The sequence below is a fragment of the Narcine bancroftii genome, unplaced genomic scaffold (assembly GCF_036971445.1).
Source record: "Narcine bancroftii isolate sNarBan1 unplaced genomic scaffold, sNarBan1.hap1 Scaffold_168, whole genome shotgun sequence".
In the NCBI taxonomy this organism is placed as follows: Eukaryota; Metazoa; Chordata; class Chondrichthyes; order Torpediniformes; family Narcinidae; genus Narcine; species Narcine bancroftii.
The window spans coordinates 206,816-221,478 of record NW_027211903.1 but is presented as its reverse complement, the minus strand read 5'-3'; the positions used below and the strand labels follow the sequence as shown (position 1 = coordinate 221,478).

The following is a 14,663-nucleotide window of genomic DNA, read 5'->3' as shown; positions in this document are numbered from 1 at the left end:
CAGATTCACGTTGAAACATTGAAGCAGTGTCTTTTAACCACCCGACTTTTGTAAGCATTGTCCTGACGAAGTCTGTGAGAAACGCTGCCTTCAGCAGCGAACGAGTCGCAGTCTATGAGAAGCGCTGCCTTCAGCAGCGAACGAGTCGCAGTCTGTGAGAGACGCTGCCTTCAGCAGCGAACGAGTAGCAGTAGTCAGGCGGTTCCGTTTGATTGTGGCTCGTATCTGATGTCCTCTTCAGCCCCGAACCCTAGGGCCACCGATCTCCGAAGGCTGTTTGGAGCCTGATATTAAAGTGTCAAGCAGCTCACGTTGTTGGAAACTGGTGCTCCCCTTCACGGGGTGATGAAAAGAGACCAAGCTGGGGGGGATTGTTTCTTGTGATTTAACTGTGTGTTGCAGCTTGTCTGCTAACATTAGCAGATGTATCATTGAACTTGTGAGTTGCAGCCTGTCTGTGTACATTAGCATATGTATTAACTCTCTCTCTCTGCTACATGTACAATCCTGACTACCATTCTGTCTGTCTTTGTCCCACCATGTCCTTTGTGCTATCGCCTCAAAACTCCTGTCTTTAATACCTGTGTAGGCTAAGATACAAATTAGATGTACTCCACTAAAGCTGTTCAGTTCCCCTGGTCTGTATTGGAATCCCTTGTTAACCCATATCCCACTATGACTATACATTAAATCCATGCCCTGTCTACATTCTAAAGGAGCACAATTGTAACCTCTGCTGCCCCTATTCCAGGGGGACTTAAAACATAGCGAGTAATGAAGTGACATAAACAGTTAACAAACAATACCCCAATAAATGAATAAACAGTTAAAAAAAATAAACAGTTAAAAATACAACAATAAATGTATAAACAGTTAAAAAAATACAACAATAAATGTAACATTACGGCACTTTGTCACGGCGCAGTGTAAGTTTCAGGTCTGAAGGATGAGGAACTGCACGCCAGGTTGAGGGTTGAATCTGTGTGTCGTGATGTTGTGGTTCAGAAGCTGGTTTAATTCTTTGAATGTGGGTCCAGCCTTTCTCTCTTGTTCTTACTGCGGTGTCTGTAATTAAAAGTACACAGAAGGGACCATCCCAGGCAGGTTTTAGTTGATCCTCTTGCCATGCTTTTACATATAACCAATCACTAGATTTTAATAAAATGAATAACAATCTGACTTTCCTTTGTGTTAGTGTAAAAATTGTAAAATGAAACACAAACCATATTTGCATGGGTTTTGAATATGTTAGACCTTATTAAAATGCAGTTGGAGCTGCTTGTCTGTATGGGGCACAACCCTCCAATTTGTTAGAGTGAGTACATAACAGACATTGCAGCACAAGAGCCCCTGCAAGAGAACTTGAAACATATTCAACCTTTAGTTCTGCCTTAAGTAAAATGCCTTGTGCCACAGCTCACAGGAGCTGGTCTTATTTAAAACAGTCTGTAAAACAGGCACCAAAAAAAGTTAAAAGATGTTCTTATGAAGATTGCACACACAATCATTTAAGTACAGGCTAGTTTCTATTATATTCCACTTAAAAGTTCTGCTGCATGAATCCTGGAGCTTGTGGAGTCATTATTGAATCAAGAAATATTGGTGCCATGCCAATCTCATTCTAACATGCCAATTTCTCCAGTCCTTAAGTCAAGATGTACTGAATAGCATCTGGTACAAGATCTGTGAGTTCTTAATGATATTATTATTCTTATGCACCCAATTGTTCTGAACGATGCCACCAATTTAAATCATATTCCACCTATTGCAGTACTCACACAGCACCATAGACCAGTTCGCAGGTTTATTTCTCCATTAAGCATGATGCTGAACCAAGCCACGAAAGACCCCAACAATGAAGACGCTGTTTACATCCGGTACCGCACGGATGGCAGTCTCTTCAATCTGAGGCGCCTGCAAGCTCACACCAAGACACAAGAGAAACTTGTCCGTGAACTACTCTTTGCAGATGATGCCGCTTTAGTTGCCCATTCAGAGCCAGCTCTTCAGCGCTTGACGTCCTGCTTTGCGGAAACTGCCAAAATGTTTGGCCTGGAAGTCAGCCTGAAGAAAACTGAGGTCCTCCATCAGCCAGCTCCCCACCATGACTACCAGCCCCCCCACATCTCCATCGGGCACACAAAACTCAAAACGGTCAACCAGTTTACCTATCTCGGCTGCACCATTTCATCAGATGCAAGGATCGACAATGAGATAGACAACAGACTCGCCAAGGCAAATAGCGCCTTTGGAAGACTACACAAAAGAGTCTTGAAAAACAACCAACTGAAAAACCTCATAAAGATAAGCGTATACAGAGCCGTTGTCATACCTACACTCCTGTTCGGCTCCGAATCATGGGTCCTCTACCGGCACCACCTACGGCTCCTAGAACGCTTCCACCAGCGTTGTCTCCGCTCCATCCTCAACATCCATTGGAGCGCTTACACCCCTAACGTTGAAGTACTCGAGATGGCAGAGGTCGACAGCATCGAGTCCACACTGCTGAAGATCCAGCTGCGCTGGATGGGTCACGTCTCCAGAATGGAGGACCATCGCCTTCCCAAGATCGTGTTATATGGCGAGCTCTCCACTGGCCACCGTGACAGAGGTGCACCAAAGAAAAGGTACAAGGACTGCCTAAAGAAATCTCTTGGTGCCTGCCACATTGACCACCGCCAGTGGGCTAATAATGCCTCAAACCGTGCATCTTGGCGCCTCACAGTTTGGCGGGCAGCAACCTCCTTTGAAGAAGACCGCAGAGCCCACCTCACTGACAAAAGGCAAAGGAGGAAAAACCCAACACCCAACCCCAACCAACCAATTTTCCCTTGCAACCGCTGCAATCGTGTCTGCCTGTCCCGCATCGGACTTGTCAGCCACAAACGAGCCTGCAGCTGACGTGGACTTTTTACCCCCTCCATAAATCTTCGTCCGCGAAGCCAAGCCAAAGAAAAAAAAAGCTGAATCCAGTTGCGCAGGGTTTACCTCCGTGATTATTTACAATGTAACTTCCGCACTACCGGATTTAAATATAAACCTGATGAATGGGGGAAAGTTATCATGAATTAAATAACAGCGGCAATACAGAGAAATTGTGCCGAGGCATTAATTTCACTCCGGAGGAAAATGCACCAGAGAAATGAATGATTAAACTTATAGGAATCCCCATAGGAATCCCCAGAGGTATCTTTATTCTCCAGAGGTGGGTGATCTTTCAAATCACGGACCTTGACTGCTGAATGTGTAGAAGAAATACCTCTACCTGCAAGACAAGAGCCTGAAGCCTCAATTTCAAGTGCCACAGTGCACTTAAAGGGACATGCACACTCCCCCTTCAACTGGCTGATCCAGCCACTTTACACATCAGATCCTTTCTTTATCTCACATACACTTAAAGTTAAGATGTATAGAACTCACCCTATTTGCGCAAACATTTCTCCCTGCAAATGTTATAACATCACTCAACTCTCAGGTACTCCCTGTGCAAAATCACATTTGAATACAATTTATTTCATAAATTGGAATTAACTGGTAGTTAAATTCGCTAATTCTACAGTATTGAAAAACGATCATTTATGACATTTAATTTTTAGCATGAATTTTAATCAATATTGGTCAGTGACTGAAGTGGGAAGTCGTGATTTATGAAATTATCTCTGGTCTCTTCTCTCCCACTCCCGACGCTTCTCCCAACATTCAGGAGCTGGCACACAGTCCCTGCCTTTTCCATGTTACTCATCTACTATTCCTTTAACTGCTTGCATCAAAATGTTAGCTTTCTGCTTATCCTCAGATGTCTGGACAAATGCTTTTTGTGTGATCATGAATTAAATAACAGCGGCAATACAGAGAAATTGTGCCGAGGCATTAATTTCACTCCTCAGATGTCTGGACAAATGCAGGGTTATTCCCTGCTCATGCCAATTTTCTGTCTTTTGTAATTTTCTCCTAATGTCTGGGGCTGAGTTGGTAACAAAACCTGTTAGTACCAATTGTTCCCCTGCTGGGGATTCTATGTCGAGACCCCCATATTGTATATATATTTGGTCCCAAAAATTGGTCTAACTGTTCGGCACATCCCTGGGGATCTTCTATCAGGGAGGTCAGTTCTTTCTTAAAGTTACGCACTTCAGTACTGGTCAGGGGCACATTTACGAAACCGAGACCCTCTCCCATGGGAACTTCCCGCCGTGGTCTCATCCAATTGGTTTCTGGCTTATTAGGTCTGGGTTCCTGCTCCCTGGGAAATGAATCAAAGGGTTCTGCCCTTTCTTCCTGAAGAGTCTCACGCTGTTCTGAATTAAAGTTACCTCTCTCTCCTGCCAACAGAGGTGGTAATCGAGTGCTTTGTGAGCAAGTTATCATACCACTCCTGCTCTCTTCTCTCTTCTCTAGTGGTGGGGGAGGTGGGGAAGGTGCAGAAGGGTAGGTCATAGGAGGGGAAGGAAAGATAGGAGCCGGCATAGGAGGAACATAGGGTGGAGGGAGGGAATGTAACACATCCCAACCCTGTGATTCAGGGACAAGAGGTTCCTCCTCTCTCTTATCCCTGAATTCTTTCTCATTCAAAACCAGCTGTTCAATGGATCCCTTGAGCCAGCAGGCTGCATATTCCCTGCTCTCAACATTGTCTTTCTGGTTTTGATAGAGCCATAGGTTCAAAGCTTTACACATCCATTCATCCTCGGATCCGAATTTTGGCCAGTACACGGAGCTCCCTTTAACCAGGTATTTAACCCATTCAATACAACAATACCTGACCATCGTCAGTTTCTCTTTACCACGGGTCTTTCCTGTGCCCCACTCAGATAACATCAACCCAAGCGGGCTGTACGTAGCTATCTGGTGTTCACATCCTGTACCAGGACTCTCCTCTTTGCTACCCATTATTCCCATGCTTATAAACAAGTAAAATACTCTTACCGAGTTCTAGTAGTACTGCTCTAGTGCGCTTCCTTCCATCGTTTGTTCTCAATGCCTCTTCTCGGATATCACTCGCTTCTTCCACTGACCAGCCACCCGTCGCCCGTGAGTCCAGCTGAATCAGCCGGGGTGCACCTACTCTCGTCGTCGGGGCACTCTGTCAGTGGAGGGAGTGTGATCCCGGACGAGCCCCCATTTGTTAGAAATTAAAGTACCTTTAAAGAAATTGCTCGAGACAAAAATTGAGAACAAAGAACATTTATTACTACAACAATGCAAAGTTGGGTGCTTCCCCTTACCCTGGGAATACACACATACACTGGGGCTCACCCAACTTTTATACAGTCAATTTCAGTATCAGAGTGCCCTCCCCCTTACATTCTTCTGCCCCCTGGATGGGTTTGGCATAGGCAATCCTTCCTGCCTACGTGCAGTTTCAGTACACTTGGAGGACCAGGGGGTATCCTGTGGGTGCCCCATCATGTCATTGTCCTTATTCACACCTTCCTGATTCTCTGGGCTACAGTCTCTTGATATGCAGAGTTGACTCATTCTATCTAGGGTTGGCTAATTTCATATGTATAAATCTGTGTATGGTTAGCTAATTAGAAATGTATGACTTGGTACTTCTGTCCAGGGCTAGGAGACCCTTATCTGATCCAGACTACCTCAACTTCCTACATTCTATTGTACCTTACCATTCCTTATCTTAGTCCTATGGTCTTGTCACAAAGACTAGAAGATTCTTATGTTAATCGTGCTGACTCTGCTTTCCTGCATCCTAAGCCCCAAGCTTATCCTGTTTGAACTGGTTACAGCCATTTACTGATGAACTTTAGTTTCTTCCATGTTCATAATTTTAGATCAATTTTCCCATCTCTCACACTCTGGTGAGTGGAGTGTGTAATAGTTTGAAACTTGAACCTCTCTATTTCAGAAGACAATTTACTGTCATGTAATTAAAAGGTGTCATATCACACAAAATTGCTTTTTTCCTGCTGAGAGGCAGACAGATTCGCCATTGGCAGAAATTGCCTGAAATGCCTCTTGCACTCAGAGAAAGAAGCAAGAGTCGTCTTCTCCCCTCAACCTCCACCCTGAACCCTGGGCCAAGACACTGAGGGTTTGTGGATTCTCTTTCAATGCTCACAGACCAATCCAAGTCATTGGCAATGTGAGCTCCTGTTTTTAACCTCTGACATGATTAGGAACCATTTAACATCCAATAGTATCCCGTCTGATACCTGATACCCTTTTAGCCAGTTTGGAACCAGCCTCTAGCAATCCATGACCTAATGTGAGTCCCATGACTGCTTTCTCCAGAAGCTCAAAGCCTGCGTGGGTTCCTCTCCTCAAATTACCAACAGCCTGTCACCTATGTGGGACCTTCAGCTGCAGAAACCCTCAATGGTCTGCTTCCATGGACCTTGACCATTGGATTGAATCCTCTGCTTCTCAGTTGTTGATGGTGTGTGGTCTTCCTGTTTTCTGATGCCCTGTGTTAGACCTCCGCTTCCCCAGAGATCGTGGTGGTGAGGAAATCTAACACATCTAAATAAAAATGTTACAACTTAGAGGAGAATCTCGCATGTGTAGAAGGACGGAAAGAGCATTATTACAAATTGAAGCCTAATATTTGAATATTCAGGTGTCAAATTTGCAAAAGCATAGAGTATATATTTCTCAAGCTATATGTAATTTTTTTCAAAAGGAATATAACTTTAAATTTTTGCATGTCATCTTGGCATCCCAAAAAATATATCTGATTTCCAAATAAGTGCAATATATTTCCTCATCTCCGCTAACACTTATTTAACAAATTTCAATTGATATATTAATAGTTTTAATTTGGGCCTTGTTCCTTCAATATTTCCCAATAAAATTAAGGTTGAATTTTGCGAAAAAATAACTCCTGTAACTTGTTCCAAAAAATTTGTAATTCTCCCCAAAAAGATCTTGCATTAGGACAAAGCTAAATTGAATGCAAGAAAAACATTGATTTGATAATTCTGATTTTATTCTATTCAATTTCTCTAGTGTAAGAAGTAACTGTAGAAGAAAAACCAGTTGTGAATTCCTTCCTCACTGCTGCAGTGTGGAACTCTGGTCAATGGATCCAAAATGCTGAGTTGAAGAAAATTAATACAACTCCCCAATATCATGTGATCTCTTGCCAAATCAGCTTCTTGTAGAGCTTTTCAAATCCAACTGCTTGAGTCACCTGACTCCAGGTGCAGCTTTCAGATAAAATCCTTGCTGACATCTGCTACATGACTGATGTAAAAATAATTATACTGAACTAATTTATATCTTACATTGAGATCCTTATATGGATCTACCCATATTTGCCAATCGATTACAATGTTCAGATCCATTTCCCACCTTTGTCTCGACTTAAGAATTCCTCATTTAAAAGTTCCTACTTGTAATAAAGAGGACATCATGGAAGTAAATTTTTTAACAATTCCTCTTTGTAAGGAATCTCTATTTCAGTACAACATGGTTGTTCCTAACTTATCCTTCAAATATGCTCTTCATTGGAAATACCAAAAAAGATTGCTATGAGTTATATGATATTTATTTCTCAGTTGCTCAAAGGACATTAATTGGCCCCTTTCATAACAATCTTCAACATTCATAATCCCCTTACAAAACTAGATATCCAGAAATTGATGCTCCTTTGAAAATGATCCGAGGATTTTAAATCAAAGTTATTCTGGGTGATGTACATCCACTTACACCAAATTCATCATTTATTTTATTCCATATATGTTTCAAAAATGGTGTATCTCTACCACCAACCATTAATTTCAATTCCCACTTGTATATAAATTCTTCTACTTTTCTCTCTCTTATTTTATGGTAATTTTTCCCTTTCAAAGTAAGAAGCAAGATATCTCATTTGAGCTGCTCGATAACAATTTTTTTAAAATTAGGAAGCTGTGGTCCTTTCAAGGCAGAATTTTCACTGGGTCACATAACATGGGATTCAATTGGAAATTAATGGAGAAAATTCTTAGAGATAGTACTTATAAACATCTGGATAGATAGGGTCTGATCAGGAGCACTCAACATGGATTTGTGGGAGGAAGGTCATGTTTGACCAATCTGATTGAATTTTTTGAAGAGGTGACTAGGAATGTGGATGAGGGTAGCGCAGTGGATGTTGTCTATATGGACTTCAGTAAGGCCTTCGATAAGGTACCACATGGAAGGTTAGTTAGGAAGGTGCAGTCTTTAGGTATAAATTTTAAGATAGTCAAATGGATTGAACATTGGCTGAAAGGGAGAGGCCAGAGAGTGGTAGTGGATAATTGTCTGTCAGGTTGGAGGCCGGTGACCAGTGGTGTGCCTCAAGGATCTGTATTGGGCCCATTGTTGTTCGTTATATACAATAATGATCTAGATGATGGGGTGGTAAATTGGATTAGTAAATATGCAGACGATACTAAGATAGGTGGAATAGTGGATAATGAAGAAGGTTTTCAAGGATTGCAGAGGGATTTGGGCTGCTTAGAAAAGTGGGCTGAAAAATGGCAGATGGAATTTAATGCTGATAAGTGTGAGGTGCTTCATTTTGGTAAGAAGAATCAGAATAGGACATACGTGGTAAATGGGAGAACATTGAGGAATACAGAAGAGCAGAAAGATTTAGGAGTAACGGTACATCGTTCCCTGAAGGTAGAAACTCACGTGAATAGGGTGGTGAAGAAGGCTTTTAGTATGCTGGTATTTATCAATCATTGCATGGAATATAGGAGTTGGGAGGTGATGTTGAGATTGTATAAGACGTTGGTGCGGCCTAATTTGGAGTTCTGTGTGCAGTTCTGGTCGCCTAATTATAGGAAGGATATAAACAGAGTGGAGAGAGTGCAGAGAAGGTTTACCAGAATGTTACCTGGGTTTAAGCATCTAGAGTATAGGGAGAGATTGGACTATTTAGGTCTTTATTTTTTGGAGTGTAGAAGGTTGAGAGGGGATTTGATAGAAGTATTTAAGATTATGAAAGGGATAGACAGAGTGGATGTGGATAGACTATATCCGTTAAGAGGAGGAAAGATTAAAACAAGAGGACATGAGTTAAGAATTAAGGGGCAGAGGTTTAGAGGTAACATGAGGGGGAACTTCTTTACTCAGAGAGTGGTAGCTGTGTGGAATGATCTTCCGGGAGAAATAGTGGCGGAGGAGTCAATTGTATTATTTAAGAAAAGGTTGGACAGGTATATGGATGAGAAGAAGATGGAGGGTTATGGGCATTGTGCAGGGAGGTGGGACTAGAAAGGGGTGTTTGGTTCGGTGCGGACTAGAAGGGCCTAATGGCCTGTTTCCGTGCTGTAGTTGTTATGTTTTATGTTAGTACGTCCCACAGTGTAAACTTGTTGTGTGAGTAAATTATACAGTGTGACCTTGTTTTGTGAGTGATTCCCACCATGTAAACTTGTTATGTGTCTGAGTTTCACAGTGTAACCTTGTAATTTTGCTAAATTCGATATTATAAAAGTTATATTAGTGAGTTCCTCAGTGCAAATTTTTTAGGTGAGTGTGTTCCACAGTGTGAGTGAGTCCCACCATTTGAGCTTGTAATATATGAGTTTCAAAGTGTGATGTTGTAATGGAAGTGAATTCCACTGTGTCAACCCGTCTAGTTACTGAGCCTCAGAGTGTAACAATGGCATAGAGTGAGTTTGACAGTGTGACATTGTTATGTGTTAGATTCCCACCATGTAAACTTGTTATGTAGTAAGTGAGTTTCACAGTGTTACCTTTTAACTTCGCTAAATTCGATACTGAAAATGTTATGTTAGTGAGATCTTCAGTGTAACCTATTTAGGTGAGTGAGTTCCACAGTATAACCGTGTTATGTGAGTGAGTTCCACAGTGTAAACGTCATGTGAGTGAGTTCCACAGTATAATCTTGTTTAGTTAGTGAAACCCATATTCTAAACTATATGTTAGTGTGTCCCACAGTGTAAACATGTTGTGTGAGTAATTTACACAGTGTGACCTTGTTTTGTGAGCGATTCCCACCATGTAAACTTGTTATTTGTCTGAGTTTCACAGTGTAACCTTGTAATTTTGCTAAATTCGATATTGAACATGTTATGTTAGTGAGTTCCTCAATGAAACATGTTTAGGTGAGTGTGTTCCACAGTGTAACCGTGTTATTTTGGAGAGTTCCACAGTATAATTTTGGGTACTTAGGGCATCCCATATTGTAAACTTTATGTTAGTGAGTCCCACAGTGTAAATTTGTTATGTGAGTAATTTTCACAGTGTGACCTTATTATGTGCGTCCCACAAATTGACCTTATTATGTGAGAAATTCCCACAGAGTAAACTTGTAATGTCAGTGAGTTTGAAAGTGTGACATTGTTATGGAAGAGATTTCCACAGTGTAACCTTAGTGAGTCTCAGGGTGTAACATTGGTATGGAGTGTGTTCGACAGTGTGACATTTTATGTGTGAGATTCCCAAGGTGTAAATTTATTATGTGGGTGAGTTTCACGGTGTAACCTTGTAATTTTGCTAAATTCAGTATTGAAAATGTTATGTTAGTGAGTTCCTCAGTGCAACTTTTTTAGGTGAGTGTGTTCAACAGTGTGAGTGAGACTCACCATTTGACCTTGTAGTGTCAGTGAGTTTGAAAGTGTGACATTGTTATGGAAGTGAATTCCACAGTGTCAACCTGTCTAGTTAGTGGGCCTCAGAGTGTAACATTGGTATAGAGTGAGTTTGACAGTGTGACATTGTTATGTGTGAGAGTCCCACCATGTAAACTTGTTATGTATCTGAGTTTCACAGTGTTACCTTTTAATTTCGCTAAATTCGATTTTGAAAATGTGATGTTAATGAGTTCCTCAGTGTAACCTTTTTAGGTGAGTGAGTCCCACGGTATAAACTTGTTATGGGAGTCACTTACACAGTGTGACCTTATTATGTGCGTCCCACAAATTCACCTTATTATGTGAGAGATTCCCATAGTGCAAACTTGTTATGTGAGTGAGTTTGAAAGTGTAACATTGTTATCGAAGTGATTTCCATAGTGTCAACCTTTCTACTTAGTGAGTATCAGGGTGTAACATTGGTATGGAGTGTGTTCGACAGTGTGACATTGTTATATGTGAGATTCCCACCGTGTAAACTTGTTATGTGTGTGAGTTTCACAGTGTTACCTTGTATTTCGCTAAATTCGACATTGAAAATGATATGTTAGTGAATTCCTCAGTGTAACCTTTTTAGGTGAGTGAGTCCCACACTGTAAACTCTCCGCTGTAGCATTTCACATCTGGCATCTGGCACGAATTCCATTCCACATCTGGTATCTGTCCAGAAGATCATTCTACTCTGGCATCTCGCCGCTGTACCATTACACATCCAGCATCTATCATGAAGTCCATTCCACATCCGGATTCTCACAGAAGGACCATTCTACCTCCGGCATCTGGCAGGTGGACCATTCCACATCTGGCATCTGGCAGGTGGACCATTCCACATATGGCATCTGGCAGGCAGACCATGCCACATTTGGGCTTTTGCAGGTGGACAATTCCACCTCCGGGATCTGGCAAGCATACAATTCCACATTTGTCATCTGGCACGAATTATATTGTACATCCAGAGTCTCACATGAGGAACATTCCACCTCCGGCATCTGGCATATGTACCATTCCACATCCGGAATGTGTCAGAGGAACATTCCACATCCAGCATCTTCCAGGTGGACAATTCCACATCCATCATCTGTTAGGCTGAGCAGTCCAATTCAAGCAAATGGCAGGTAGATGATACCAGATTCAGCATCTTACAGGCAGACCATTCCACATCCAGCATCTGGCAGGTAGTCAATTCTAAATGCGACATCTCGCTGGCAGCCCAGTCCACATCTGGCATCTATCAGGCAGACTAGTCAATATCTGGTATCAAGTGGGTGGGCAATGCCACATCTGGCATCTGGCAGGCTGACCACTCCACATCGTGCATCTGGCAAAAAAAAGAAAACCATTCTACATCTGGCATCTGGCAGCAAACCATTCCCCATCCTGCAACTGGCAGGTGGTCTATCACACTCCAGCATCAGCCAGGCAGACCATTCCATATCCAGCATCTGGCAGAGGACCATTCCACATCCTGCAACTGACAAGCATACCATTTCACATCCGGCATCTGGCACGAATTTCATTCCATATCCGGCATCCGTCCAAAAGATCATTCTACATCCGGCATCTCGCCGCTGTACCTTTACACGTCCGGCATCTGGTACAAAGTCCATTCCACATCCGGATTCTCACAGAAGGACCATTCCACCTTCGGCATCTCGCAGGTGGAACATTCCACATCTGGCGTCTCGCAGGTGGACAATTATACCTCCGACATCTTGCAGGTGGACAATTCCACATCTAGCATCTGGCACGAATTATATTGTACATCCACATTCTCACATGAGGACCATCTGGCAGATGTACCATTCCACATCCGGAATATGTCAGAGGAACATTCCACATCCAGCATCTTCCAGATGGACAATTCCACATCCATCATCTGTTAGGCTGAGCAGTCCATGTCCAGTAAATGGCAGGAAGATGATACCAGATTCAGCATCTTACTGGCAGACCATTCCACATCTAGCATCTGGCAGGTAGTCAATTCTAAATCCGGCATCTCACTGGCAGACCAGTCCAAATCTGGCATCTGGCAGGCCAACCACTCCACATTCAGTATCTGGCAGGAGTACCATTCCACATCTGGCATTTGGCAGCAAACAAATCCACATCCGGCGATTGACAGTATAAATTTGTTATGTGAGTGAGTTCCACAGTGTAAACTTGTCATATGAGAGAGTTGCACAGTATAATTTTGTTTACTTAGTGTAACCATTTTTCCAAACTATATGTTAGTGTGTCCCACAGTGTAAAATTCTGTGAGTAATTTACATAGTGTGAGCTTGTTATGTGAGTGATTCCCACCATGTAAACTTGTTATGTGTCTGATTTTCACAGTGTAACCTTGTAATTTCGCAAAATTCGACATTGAAAATGTGATGTTAGTGAGTTCTTCAGTGTAACCTTTTTAGGTGAGTGAGTTCCACAGTATAACCTTGTTATGTGAGTGAGTTCCACAGTGTAACCGTGTTATGTGATTCAGTTCCACACTGTAAATTTGTCATGTGAGAGAGTTTCACAGTCCAATTTTGTTCACTTAGGGAATCCCATATTGTAAACTTCATGTAAGTGAGTCCCACAGTGTTAACTTGATTTGTGAATCATTTACACAGTGTGACCTTATTGTGAGTGATTCCCACCATGCAAACTTGTTATGTGTCTGAGTTTCACAGTGTAACCTTGTAATTTTGCTAAATTCGATATTGAAAAAGTTATGTTAGTGAGTCCCACAGTGTAAATTTGTTGTGTGAGTAATTTACACAGTGTGACCTTATTATGTGAGTCCCACAAATTGACCTTATTATGTGAGAGATTCCCAGAGTGTAAACTTGTTATGTGAGTGAGTTTGAAAGTGTGACATTGTTATCGAAGTGATTTCCATAGTGTCAACCTTTCTACTTTGTGAGTCTCAGGGTCTAACATTGGTATAGAGTGTGTTCGACAGTGTGACATTGTTATATGTGCAATGCCCACCGTGTAAACTTGTTATGTGTGTGAGTTTCACAGTGTTTCCTTGTATTTCGCTAAATTCGACATTGAAAATGTAATGTTAGCGAATTCCTCAGTGTAACCTTTTTAGGTGAGTGAGTCGCACACTGTAAACTCGCCACTGTAGCATTTCACATCTGGCATCTGGCACGAATTCCATTCCACATCCGGTATCTGTCCAGAAGATCATTCTACTCTGGCATCTCGCCGCTGTACCTTTACACATCCAGCATCTGTCATGAAGTCCATTTCACATCCGGATTCTCACAGAAGGACCATTCCACCTCCGGCATCTGGCAGGTGGACCATTCCACATCTGGCATCTGGCAGGTGGACCATTCCACATCTGGCAGCTGGCAGGCAGACCATTCCAGATTTGGGCTTTTGCAGGTGGACAATTCCACCTCCGGGATCCGGCAAGCATACAATTCCACATCTGGCATCTGGCACGAATTATATTGTACATCCAGAGTCTCACGTGTGGAACATTCCACCTCCGTCATCTGGCAGATGTACCATTCCACATCCGGAATGTGTCAGAGGAACATTCCACATCCAGCATCTTCCAGGTAGACAATTCCACATCCATCATCTATTAGGCTGAGCAGTCCAATTCCAGCAAATGGCAGGAAGATGATACCAGATTCAGCATCTTACAGGCAGACCATTCCAAATCCAGCATCTGGCAGGTAGTCAAATCTAAATGAGGCATCTGGCTGGCAGACCATCCACATCTGGCATCTATCAGGCAGACTAGTCAATAACTGGCATCAAGTGTGTGGACAATGCTAGATCTGGCATCTGGCAGGCCGACCACTCCACATCCTGCATCTGGGAAAAAAAAACCATACCACATCTGGCATCTGGCAGCAAACCATTCCGCATCGTGCAACTGGCAGGTGGTCTATTCCACTCCAGCATCAGCCAGGCAGACCATTCCATATCCAGCATCTGGCAGAGGACCATTCCACATCCTGCAACTGACAAGCATACCATTTCACATCTGGCATCTGGCACGAATTTCATTCCACATCCGGCATCTGTCCAGAAGATCATTCTACATCCGGCATCTCGCCGCTGTACCATTAC

The 14,663-nt window shown here is 42.5% G+C and overlaps 1 long non-coding RNA gene across 1 annotated transcript in view; it reads right to left on the bottom strand.

Moving 5' to 3' along the window:
• Window positions 1–263: 263 nt before the first annotated feature.
• The window catches only part of LOC138750574 (uncharacterized), a 217,361-nt gene continuing 202,961 nt past the window's right edge, over window positions 264–14,663 (bottom strand). The window contains exon 4 of the long non-coding RNA XR_011349390.1: window positions 264–1,065. This is a non-coding gene — a long non-coding RNA (uncharacterized lncRNA). The remainder of the gene's footprint in view (window positions 1,066–14,663) is intronic.